The following is an 11128-nucleotide window of genomic DNA, read 5'->3' as shown; positions in this document are numbered from 1 at the left end:
ACCGAAAATTCTGAGGCTATGGCTTAAAATTTAATGCTAAATCTAGCCTCAAAAAATCAAAAAGGCTAAGCTGGTCAAACTGTTAAAAAGGTGTTCACATGAAATTTTAGAGGCGAGTAGTTGAACCAAACTTCATTGGACGCGATTATTTATTGAACATTAAACAAACAAAAGAAAAAACAGTCAAAATTAGTGAAAATGTTGCACTGCTATTATTTTGCACGTACAACAAGTTAGAGGATGCACATGCGCCATATACGCCAGCAAATACCAGTATCTATTTTTGAAATAGGGAATATAGTATGTTGCCCTAGACTAAAACGAAAGTACATACAAAGAATGGTGAAAGCAAAACAGAATCGTCAATTATACTTAAATCTGACGAAATGGTCAAAGTGAATTTATCTAAAAGCTGCACGAAAATTGGGTGTGGTACATAGAAGCTGAAGCTGTTGACAGAAGTAGAACACATGGTGGATAAGTGGTAAATGAGTGTTGAAAAAGGAGCTATTTCTTTGTTTCCGATCTATAATGCATACATACTTACATAAACAAAAACACATCTCACATATAATACATACATATATACATACATTATTATAGTAGAGAAGAATTTTCACATACAGATACATACATAAATACTTATGTATCGTACTTTTCATTTCTATCAATTAGAAGATAATGGAAGATCATAGCCAGTAGCATAGCCTTACAATAGCGTTTAATTGAATTTAGTTATGCATAATTTCTTTTTTCCAATGATGATCATTGGCCGTGGCCATTGTGACTATATTGCAATGCCAATTGCTGCATCTAGAAATATTTAGTTGTATATTTTGGTATATCCGCTATAGACACCGATTTTCAAAGTAGCTTGGCTTCCTAAAATTTGGAATACTCTATCGAAAACTCTTGATTAAAAAGTACTTAAAGAACAATTAATACATTCGCTTGAGGAAGAAGTATGTATAGCCCGCGACAAAATGATAGTACCTCAACATTTTGAACAGTTTACAATATTTATCTTTGGTTTGTTTGATTTTTATTATTTTTATATAAAAGTATAGCTCTTTATCTAACAAACACCATATAAATCCTAGTTTCAGACTCTGTACAAAAATTATAAAATTCCACAAATGGTTCGTCCCAATTCCAGCATTATAATTTTAATTTCTAGTTGGTTGCTAAAAAATGGCGTTGATTTTTCATAATTTTTTTTGCTGACGGTTCACGCATTTTCTTCCATACAAAGTAATTTTTTTGTATGGAAAAGAGTGCAAAACACCGTCAGAAAAAAAATTACCAAAAATCAATGCGATTTTTTAGCAACTTCAAACTGTCACATTATTACAGTAGATTTTAATGAGCTATAAAACTGCATACCAAATCTTAACTTAGAAATTCTAATTAAAATACTTGGAATCGGGATGAAAAGTTTGTGCAATTTTTTTCATTTTTGTACAAAGTTTGAAATTTGGACTTATATGGTTTTTAGTAGGTGAGGACCTGAACTTTAAAAAAACTATGTTTTCGTTTGTTTTGCTTTATGGTTGAATCAACTTTAAATTAACAATAAGCGCGTATTTATTTTTTGCACTAACTAATGAAATATTTATTTCTAGGAATTTGCTAACTTAATTAAAACTATTTGACACCACTTTGTAATCGCCCAATGTACTTTTTTCGCTTATATTCCACTATTAAACATTTATCAAAGTCTGATTTTTTTTTGGACTTTCATTTCATTTCAATATTAACCGTTAGTGGGCAAAACACATAGCTAATTAGCTACACTATAAAACATGAAATTAGGAGATTGTAAAATGTTAATTAAGTTTATCCTGGTCTTACTTGTACGAAAGTATTGCAGGTGTTTCTTTCAAAATAGAGTGGACAGTAAGAAAAAAGCATACATGCATAAGTACTTATGTATGTACAAAGGTTTGTCAGCTAACACTAACTTACGATTAACAACACAACCGATGACTGTTTATCCTGAGGTAGATTTGTATGTACGTACATACATATGTACATACGTAGTTGAGGTGACCGTGATCACATTGAATGATCATTTCTTTTCTTGCAGCTCAGCTGATGAACACAAAAGAAAGACGATGATAATCACCTTGAATTGGTATTTCTTAGCAGTAATCTGGGTAATGGCAAGAAAAACTGACCCAGGCAGCAGAGGTACAATGTAAATACATATAGTATGTATGTAAGTATGACATACACATGCATCAAGTTACTTATTAATGCATTAATGTGTACATATGTACATATGTATGTATGTATGTATGTAAACAAATCATGAAAACAATAACACAGAGGTGTAGCGCTTACAGAAATAAGCTTTCACAACACAACAACCTGTAAAACCTGTTCCTTTTCGTATTAGTTCAGCTGACTAATGCTGATTGTTGTGAATTCTGCTAGTTGAGTTTGTTGGTTATTATTTACCAAATGCAACCGTTATACATACATCAACCTGTAACTTATACCGTGAGCGTATGTACATACATACATACAGTTGTCCATAAAATAATAGGAGTGCGATATTTTGACCATTTTTTGGCTATTTGTCTTTTGTTTATGCAATGTTTATTATCTTTTTATAAAAATCTAACTGGTAATACAACAAAGACCATATAAACTCAGATTTAAAACTATGTACAAAAATTATAAAAAATCTGCAAATTTTCACCAAAATTTCAAACTTTTTAATCAGAATCTTTTGAAAAAAATTGGTATGCAGTTTTGTAGCCCATTTAATTATAATGAAGCTGCTAAAAAAAATCCCGTTTATTTTTGTGTGGACAAAATGGCAAACACCTTCAACCAAAAAAATTCCCAAAAATCTATAATTGAATGGCCTACAAAACTGCATACCACAATTTTTTATAAAGTTTCTAATTAAAGATTGTGTTGCTTATTGGCCGTTGAGTATAATTTAATTTAATGTTTTATTTAACATACGGCCTATAGCTCAAAAATAATTATTAAAGTTTCTAATTAAAACGTTTTAAATTTTCGTGAAAATTTGCGAAATTTTTATAATTTTTGTACAATGTTTGATATCTGAATCTATATGGCGTTTGTTGTAGAACCAGCTTGTCTTTTATAATAAAATAATAAACATTAAATAAACAAAATACAAATAGCCAATACTGATCAAAATATCGCACTCCTATTATTTTGTGTGCAACTGTAACTATGTATATGTACTATATGGACATACAAGCTAGAAACAAATATAAGTATATATATATGTGTATATACAATATCTATATATGTATGTATGTATATAATCGTGGTCTGGCAGATGATTTGTGCCATTTCTTCAGATATGTATGTATGTATGTATGGATAGCGAATATTTTAAACAACACAAGCAACTAATACTAAGGCTAGCAAGTAGGTATATACATACAAATAGGTCCATGTTTACGTTTAATTTTGAGATTTTTGACCTTAGATTATAAAAGAAACAAAGCAAATATTGTTTACTAATAATATTCTATCGGCAATTTTCTCAAAAACTAGTTTCTTATATACATTGTCATTGATGACTTTAATTTTAATATCGTAGGTATGTTTATTGATTTTAAATATAATTTATCAATATCAAGTATGACAGTCACAGATGCGTTTAAATATCAGAAACTGGTTTTTATTAAAATTAAAGGCAGAGTTATTACGCATAAGCCCACGTTAATTATATACATATGTACATAGGTATGTAGGTGTTTCAACGCTTATCAATAGAAATGTATGTACCTTCTATCCTAAATATCAAAATTTGTTTAATCAGACCAACAAAAATTATCATGAAAATTATTTAAGACACCGTGCGACAGTCAATTTTACACAAAAAATTATTATATATCCGCGAAGCTGTGGACAATAAATAGTAAAACTACGTTTTTGGATTTCCGCTATGACGTCAGGATTTTTCTTAAAAGGACTTCGAAGTTTTAAAGATATGAATAATTCAAAAAATTATTTTAAAAATTCAGTGCAATGTAGAATAACAATCTGTAGAATTTAAAAAAAGTGCAAACTTTTTGAGGCACTGAAAAAGTCGTTTTAAAATTTTATGCTTGAATATCATAGGAAATTTTGTAATATACATACAGTGCCGGACAAAAGTATTGGCACAGAGAATTTGTCGCAATATAAGCAAAGTTTATTATTCTAATTTAATTAAAAATCAAAGACCATAACAATTATAAGAAATAAAATTAAATATTGTGTATAATTACACTATGCGACAGTCAAAATCGGGATGGGATGAAACCAACGGGAAATGTTATATCGGTCAAAAACAAGTTATATATTAAAAAATAGAAAAACGTTATATGAACAGATTAAAGGAATTGTAATTTTTAATTTTTTTAAATTTGTTTGAGCAAAATCGGACTAGTGGTTCTCGAGTTATGTCAAAAAAAGACCACCAAAGGTGACAATTTCCCCTATATGATAGTTATATATATATCTCGATTCCTAGACGTGACCCAGCGAAACGCCGGGACACGTATAACTTCTTTTTTACCGATATAACTTTCCCCGGTAGTTTGAACCCTTCCCGATCCCTGACCCCTACTATTTGTCTCACAGTGTTATTATTGAACAATGGAAAGTTTTGTTCGTCTCCTGAGACGAATATCGTTAGACTAAAAACTTTTTCATCTTATCCTAACAATTACCTGTGACTTTTATTGTTTCTCCTGTCGCGGGACGATTACAAGGTTTACAAAAAAAGTTTATGCATATTAAACCAAACCTATTTATCCCTATGTTATTCGACACGCTGAATGCGAATCCGAAGTCCGTTAGTATCCACCATGTCAAGTTCGTGGTCAGTTGAAGGTCAAGTAGCGAAAAATTCATTGAATAAACCTAAAAATTCATATAGGTATGTATATAAGGTTTTAGATTCGCTGAACCCGAATCCAAGGTCCGTTAACCACCATAATGTCAGCTCTGAGGTCATTTGAAGGTCAAATAGGACAAAAAATTTATTCAATAAAAAAATGTGTTTTTGTTGTCGCTGAAACAGAGTGTCCCTTGATTTCTTAAGGTCATCTGGAGGTCATGCCAAGGTCATGAGACAAAAAAAAAAATATATATTATATATATATATAATTATTATGACAACGCATTCGAACCTTTTAAGGATAATATATTTGTGTAAATAAAAGTGATAGGTGTGGAGTTATAATGACATGTTGTGATAGCAGGCGGGATATTTTAACAACAAATAACTTAAGTACTATTAGCAACAACATTGTGAAAGTGATAAATATAGTTAAAGGAGACCTCCATTAGTATCCCCACCGAGTTTCATAAAAAAATTCACTATACTTTGCACGGAATAGCAATTGGTTCCGTAATGGAAATCTCAGCCCAAAAAAGATATTTATCGTAATTAAATATTGTACAAAGACGAAAAGAAAATCTCAAGGCGACGGTTTTGATCCCAAATATTAGTATAATAATTATTTTGGGTCTCTGAGAAAACTTAAAACAAAATCTCTAAACTTTGTGCAAAACTCAGGAAAATTCAATAAATTAGAAAAATTCTAAGTATGCAGTTTTATAGCACATCTAATATTAGTATAGCAAAGTGCAAGTTTGAAGTTGCTAAAAAATCGCGTTGATTTTTAGCAATTTTTTTCACGAACTTTTCAAAAAAAATCTGATTAAAACGTTGCAAATTAGTATACAAATTTATTGAATTTTTCTGAGCTTTGCACAAAGTTTAGAGATTTTGTTTTTATGTTTTTTGGTCAAGTACACATAGTTCGTACTTCTATTAAAAAATATTGAGAATAAATTAGATTAAAAAATTTAGCATATATTGCGAAAAATTCTCTATGCCAATACTTTTGTCCGGCACTGTATGTATATATATATATGTATATATTTTTTTATTTTTACGTTTAGGACTAATATAACCACGACCACGTTCTCGAATTTCGCTTTAATTTTAGTATAATAAAGTGCAAGTTTTAAGTAGCTAAAAAAATTCGTAGATTTTCGATAATATTTTATTTTTATTTTTTTTCTGGACTATTACGGATTTTCATCCATACCATAAAATTGTCTAACTTACATACATAAGTGTATAATACTTTGTAGGGAAAATACCTTTATTTTGATACATTGATACATTTTTAACTCTTTACCAAATATTCTTAATCGAATGCAGCTTTTGTGCCTCCAAAGTCTATCATTTGGCATTACGTCCTAAACCAAAATAAATCATAGCCCTAATATGCAAGTATGTGCATAAACCATGCATCAAGTTTAAATCAACACTAACAACTGGGTTATATAACATAACATGCATGTATGTATATATGTACATATGTATGTATGTATGTATATTAATAAATATGATACAGATGCATATATATATACAACAACAATGACGATGAAAAATTATCAGCCAACACGCGACGAACAAAAGTTCAGAGCTAATTTAACTCTGCTAATAGAGCGATGAGTATTTATTGCCAGCCAGTTGAGAGCGTGAATGCATTATTTCCAGTGTTGCCATTTCGGAGCTTTTGGAGCTAGATTTAGCTCTTTATTTTTCCATTTAGTTCCTAAAATTGGGCTTTAGCTCTTATTCTTATCTCTTTTTTTAGTACTTTCCAAAACTTTCTAGCACTTTTTAGCTCCAGGAAGTTTTAGTTGTATTTGGTAATATATTAAAATTAAGAATCTGTAATTCCATTCTACAAGTGTTGACTAAAATTTATTTGGTTTTAGTGATCTCAGGCTATTTTCGTTACCTTCATGTTATTCTATTTCGATTAATACATACTTAGAAAAGTTCCATTCCTAATGCAAATGGCGCGTAAGCAAATGGAAAATGGGTAAGTAAGTCGATTAGGTTCTACAACTATACCGGGCAGTAATTCGAGCACCTGAGCGTCTAAGACGGTGGATTCTCTCTCAGGCAGCCACGGTAGAAAAGCAAAGCCAGAACTTAAGCGTTGATAAAATTACTAGTTTCGAAATGCAGTGGAAAAACATACATTTGTATTCACGGGAAAATACAGACTACACCATAAACTCTTGGATTTAGTTTAAAGAATTCAAAAATTAATTAGAAAAAAAATTTTACCTGAAGGAGAGGAGGAAATAAAACTTTTCAGAAAAATTTTGCGAACAAATTATTCGTGACACGAGTTGCAGATTTCAACAGTTTGTAAATAGTTTTAGTTCATTGTCTAGTTTATATAAGTATATGTATACATACAGTATTGGACATATCTATAGCACCCCCCTTTCAAAGCGATATTGTTTGCCACTTATGTTTAATTATTTGTTTTTAAGAATTTTTAATTAGAATACATTTCATTTTCCAACAAAACCCATATAAACCAATGTTTTAAACTTTTTAAAAGACCGCAAAAAAGTGAAACAAACTCTCCCTTAAATTTCAAACTTTTTTCTCAGAAGCTCTAGAATTTTTTTGAGTTTTAAACTTTTTAAAAGACCGCAAAAAAGTGCAACAAACTTTCCCTTAAATTTCAAACTTTTTTCTCAGAAGCTCAAAAAATTGAGTACACAGTTTTATAGCGCATTCAATTTTGTCCAATGATGTGCAAGTTTCAAGTCGCTAAAGATTACCGTTGATTTTTTTTGTCTCATTTGCTTCCATATAACGACTAAACACAATTTATTTTTATATGGCAGAAACCCGCAACATCCTCGGCGAAAAAAATTCTAAAAAATCAACGGTAATTTTTAGCCACTTGAAACTTGCACATTATTAGACTAAAATTGAATGGGCTATACAACTGTGTATTCAAAAAAATTCTACCGCTTCTGAGAAAAAAGTTTGAAATTTGGGTGAAAATTTGTTGCACTTTTTTGCGGTCTTTTAAAAAGTTTTAAACTTGAGTTTATGTGAGTTTTGTGAGAGAATGAACTGTATTTTAATTGAAAATTCTTAAAAATAAATAAATAAACATGAGTGGCATACAATATCACTTTGAAATGGGGGTGCTATTGTATTGGCCAATACTGTATATGTAAGTGCCATGAATAAGCAATGAATTCGAAATATGTATTTGCACCTTATTTTGGTTTTAACAGTTTTTTAGCACTTAATTAAAAAAAAAATGTATGTCAATAAATGCTCAACTTAAAAAAAAACTAGCTCTTCATTTTAGCTACTATTTTCGACCGTTTTAGCTCTAAACGAAATTTTTTTCTGGCAACACTAATTATTTTGTACTATAAGGAGAGGCAAAAATGCACAAGGCAAGGCAATGAAGACAAACCAACAACAGATTCTAAATATGTGCATACAAACATATGGAGTCGAAAAGTCAACCATATGGTTTATACTATGTATGTATGTGACGACCAATGGATGCAATAACAAAACTGTAAATATTAACGCATACATTCAGATACAAATAGTAAAATTAGAGGCCTAACAAGGAGGTGAGAAAAACTTCCATGATTATGGCTGCATTGAATGTAAACAAAATTCTACAGTTTATGTGGTTTTCGGAAATAAAATTAGATAAAAAGTAAAATTTAAAAATTTACGATTCTAAATAGTATACATACATATGTATGTACATGCTTATGTAAATACTAAATACAAATTTACAATAATGTATGTATGTACATGTGTACATATATTAGTGTGATATAAGAAATAACTTTTCAACTGACTGTTTTTAATTCTCCTAAAAAAATCTTGCAAGAAGAACGAGTTTGCTCAAGAACAGTTCACTTCAAACTTTCCTCGAATTCTTTATTGTCCAAAAAGAGCCTAAATGTAATTTTTATAAAAAATGGGCTTCTTATTTTATTTTAAAATATTGCCAATTTAAAATTCACACATTTGGGCATTAAAAAAATATGTACCTAATAATAGTAGAATATTTTCGACACTTAATACTTTTTTTTACTACGATTTCTCAGCAGTTCATTGTACTGATAAGATATGAGAGTGTTGACTCAAATTAGGGGCTATAAAAGTAGTTAGGCAATAAAAAATACATATTTGCCAACCATGCAGCTTTGGGATTTAATAACAATAACAGGAAGAATGAGGATTCTAATTATTTTTACTACCTCGAATTTTTTAAACCGCGTGGAAAGGCAAATACTTTTTTAGTCAAATTTTTCATTCTGCGCAGAAGCAAAACTACATACATATGTACACACACTGGCTTCCAGAAGTATTTTGCACTGATTCAAAATGATATTCAAAAGATTTTTTTTTTTTTTTTCAAAAATATTGCTCATTCTACAACTAAAGCCATGTAAATCAAAAGTTCAAACTTTGGAGACTATTATTAAAAATTCAACAAATTTACATTAAACTTTCCAATTTTTTAATCAAAAATTAAAAAAAAAATTAATAAGCATTTTATAGCCTTATTCAATTTTAGTACAATAAGATATAAGTTTTAAGTCGAGAAAATTCCGTTGATATTTGATTTTGTTTTGATGTCGGTGTTGAGCATTTTCTTCCATATAACGATTTTTTTGTATCTACATAAACGAGCTAAAAAACTGCATATTCGAATTTATTTTAAGACTTCTGATTAAATTTTTTGAATTATCAGTAATTTTGTGCAAAGTTAGGAAGTTTTATTTACACGTTTTTTGTTGTAGCCTTTACTATTTATAATAAAAAAAAAAAAATATTACGAAAAATTTTACCATGAATAACGTTTTGAATATCGTAAAAAAATTAATGCAAAATAGTTTTGTCACTGACTGTATGTAGATATAACTGTTTTTCACATTTGAAAAAATTTGGTTTTTTGAAAAAAAAAGATTTTGGAATCAAATTTGCTTATGTAGCTGTGAGTGGAATGCCCCATGCATAGTTATGGCACTAGTTATCAACACAAATTGATTACGTTACATATGTACAAACATATTTATGCACGTGTGCAGTGAAAGGAGGGTGGATTACAGCTTATAAAGACAAATCCCTTAGTTTATTTAAACGACGCAATAGATGCAACGTAACTGCGTCATACATTTATACATACAGGTTTGCCTACATTTATTTATGTTTACACACTGCGTTGCATGATTATAAGACCGCCACATATTAACAATTGTGGCTATTTATTTTTATATGATTTAATTTAAATTATTTTCTTATAAAAATATAGTTCATTTCATAACCAACACCATACAAATCCACATTTCAAAGTTTGTGCAAAAATTATAAAAACTCAGCGAATTTTCGCCAAAATTTTACTTTTTTAAAAAAATTTTTGGAAACGTGTTTTTTTGCCCATGATAAAAATATAGTAAGGTAGGACCGCTGAGAGTTACTTTTAAAATTCTTGACGTTTCCAAACATTTTAATTTTTAAATTTACTCACAAACTCACACACACATTTTAATTTTCAATCTCAAGCAACAACAATTTCGAACAATTTCAAGTTTTTATTTTCAAATTTATATGATTTTAAAATGCTGGCAAACTTCAAAAAAAAAATCATGGCCGACAAATTGAGAGAACGGTTCTACCTTGCTATGTTTTTATCATGTTTTTGCCTATGCAGTTTCTAGCTCATACAATTTCAGTATAATAAAGTGCGAGTTTTATGTGGCTACAAAATACCGTTGATTTTTGATTTTTTTTTTTCGTTGACGCTGTTGTTGGTTTTCTTCTATATAAAAAAATTTTCGAACATACCTTGTATGGAACAAAATGAGTGATTCCGTCAACAAAAAAAAAAAAATAAATAAAAAAATCGCCAAAAATCTACGGCATTTTGTAGCCAAATGAAACTCGCACTTTATTTTACTAAAATTGCATGGTCTATAAAACTGCACACGCAAAACTATTCTAAAAATTTCTTAAAAAAATTCACTGATTTTTAATAACGTTGGCACAAAGTTTGAAATGTGGGTTTGTACGGTGTTTATATAGAATGAACAATATTTTTCTAAGAAAATAATATAAATTAAATAATATAAAAATAAATAGTCAAAACTTATTAATATGTTGCGGTCTTATAATTATACAACTCAGTGTACATATACATATGTATGTATGTACATACATATGTAGGTGTTGTTAGGTCGCCCTGTGGCATTTCATTGCTTGTTTCATTTATTTATG

Source organism: Rhagoletis pomonella, unplaced genomic scaffold, assembly GCF_013731165.1.
Source record: "Rhagoletis pomonella isolate Grant_MI unplaced genomic scaffold, Rhpom_1.0 Rhpom_scaffold_00011, whole genome shotgun sequence".
In the NCBI taxonomy this organism is placed as follows: Eukaryota; Metazoa; Arthropoda; class Insecta; order Diptera; family Tephritidae; genus Rhagoletis; species Rhagoletis pomonella.
This window is presented reverse-complemented; position numbering follows the sequence as displayed.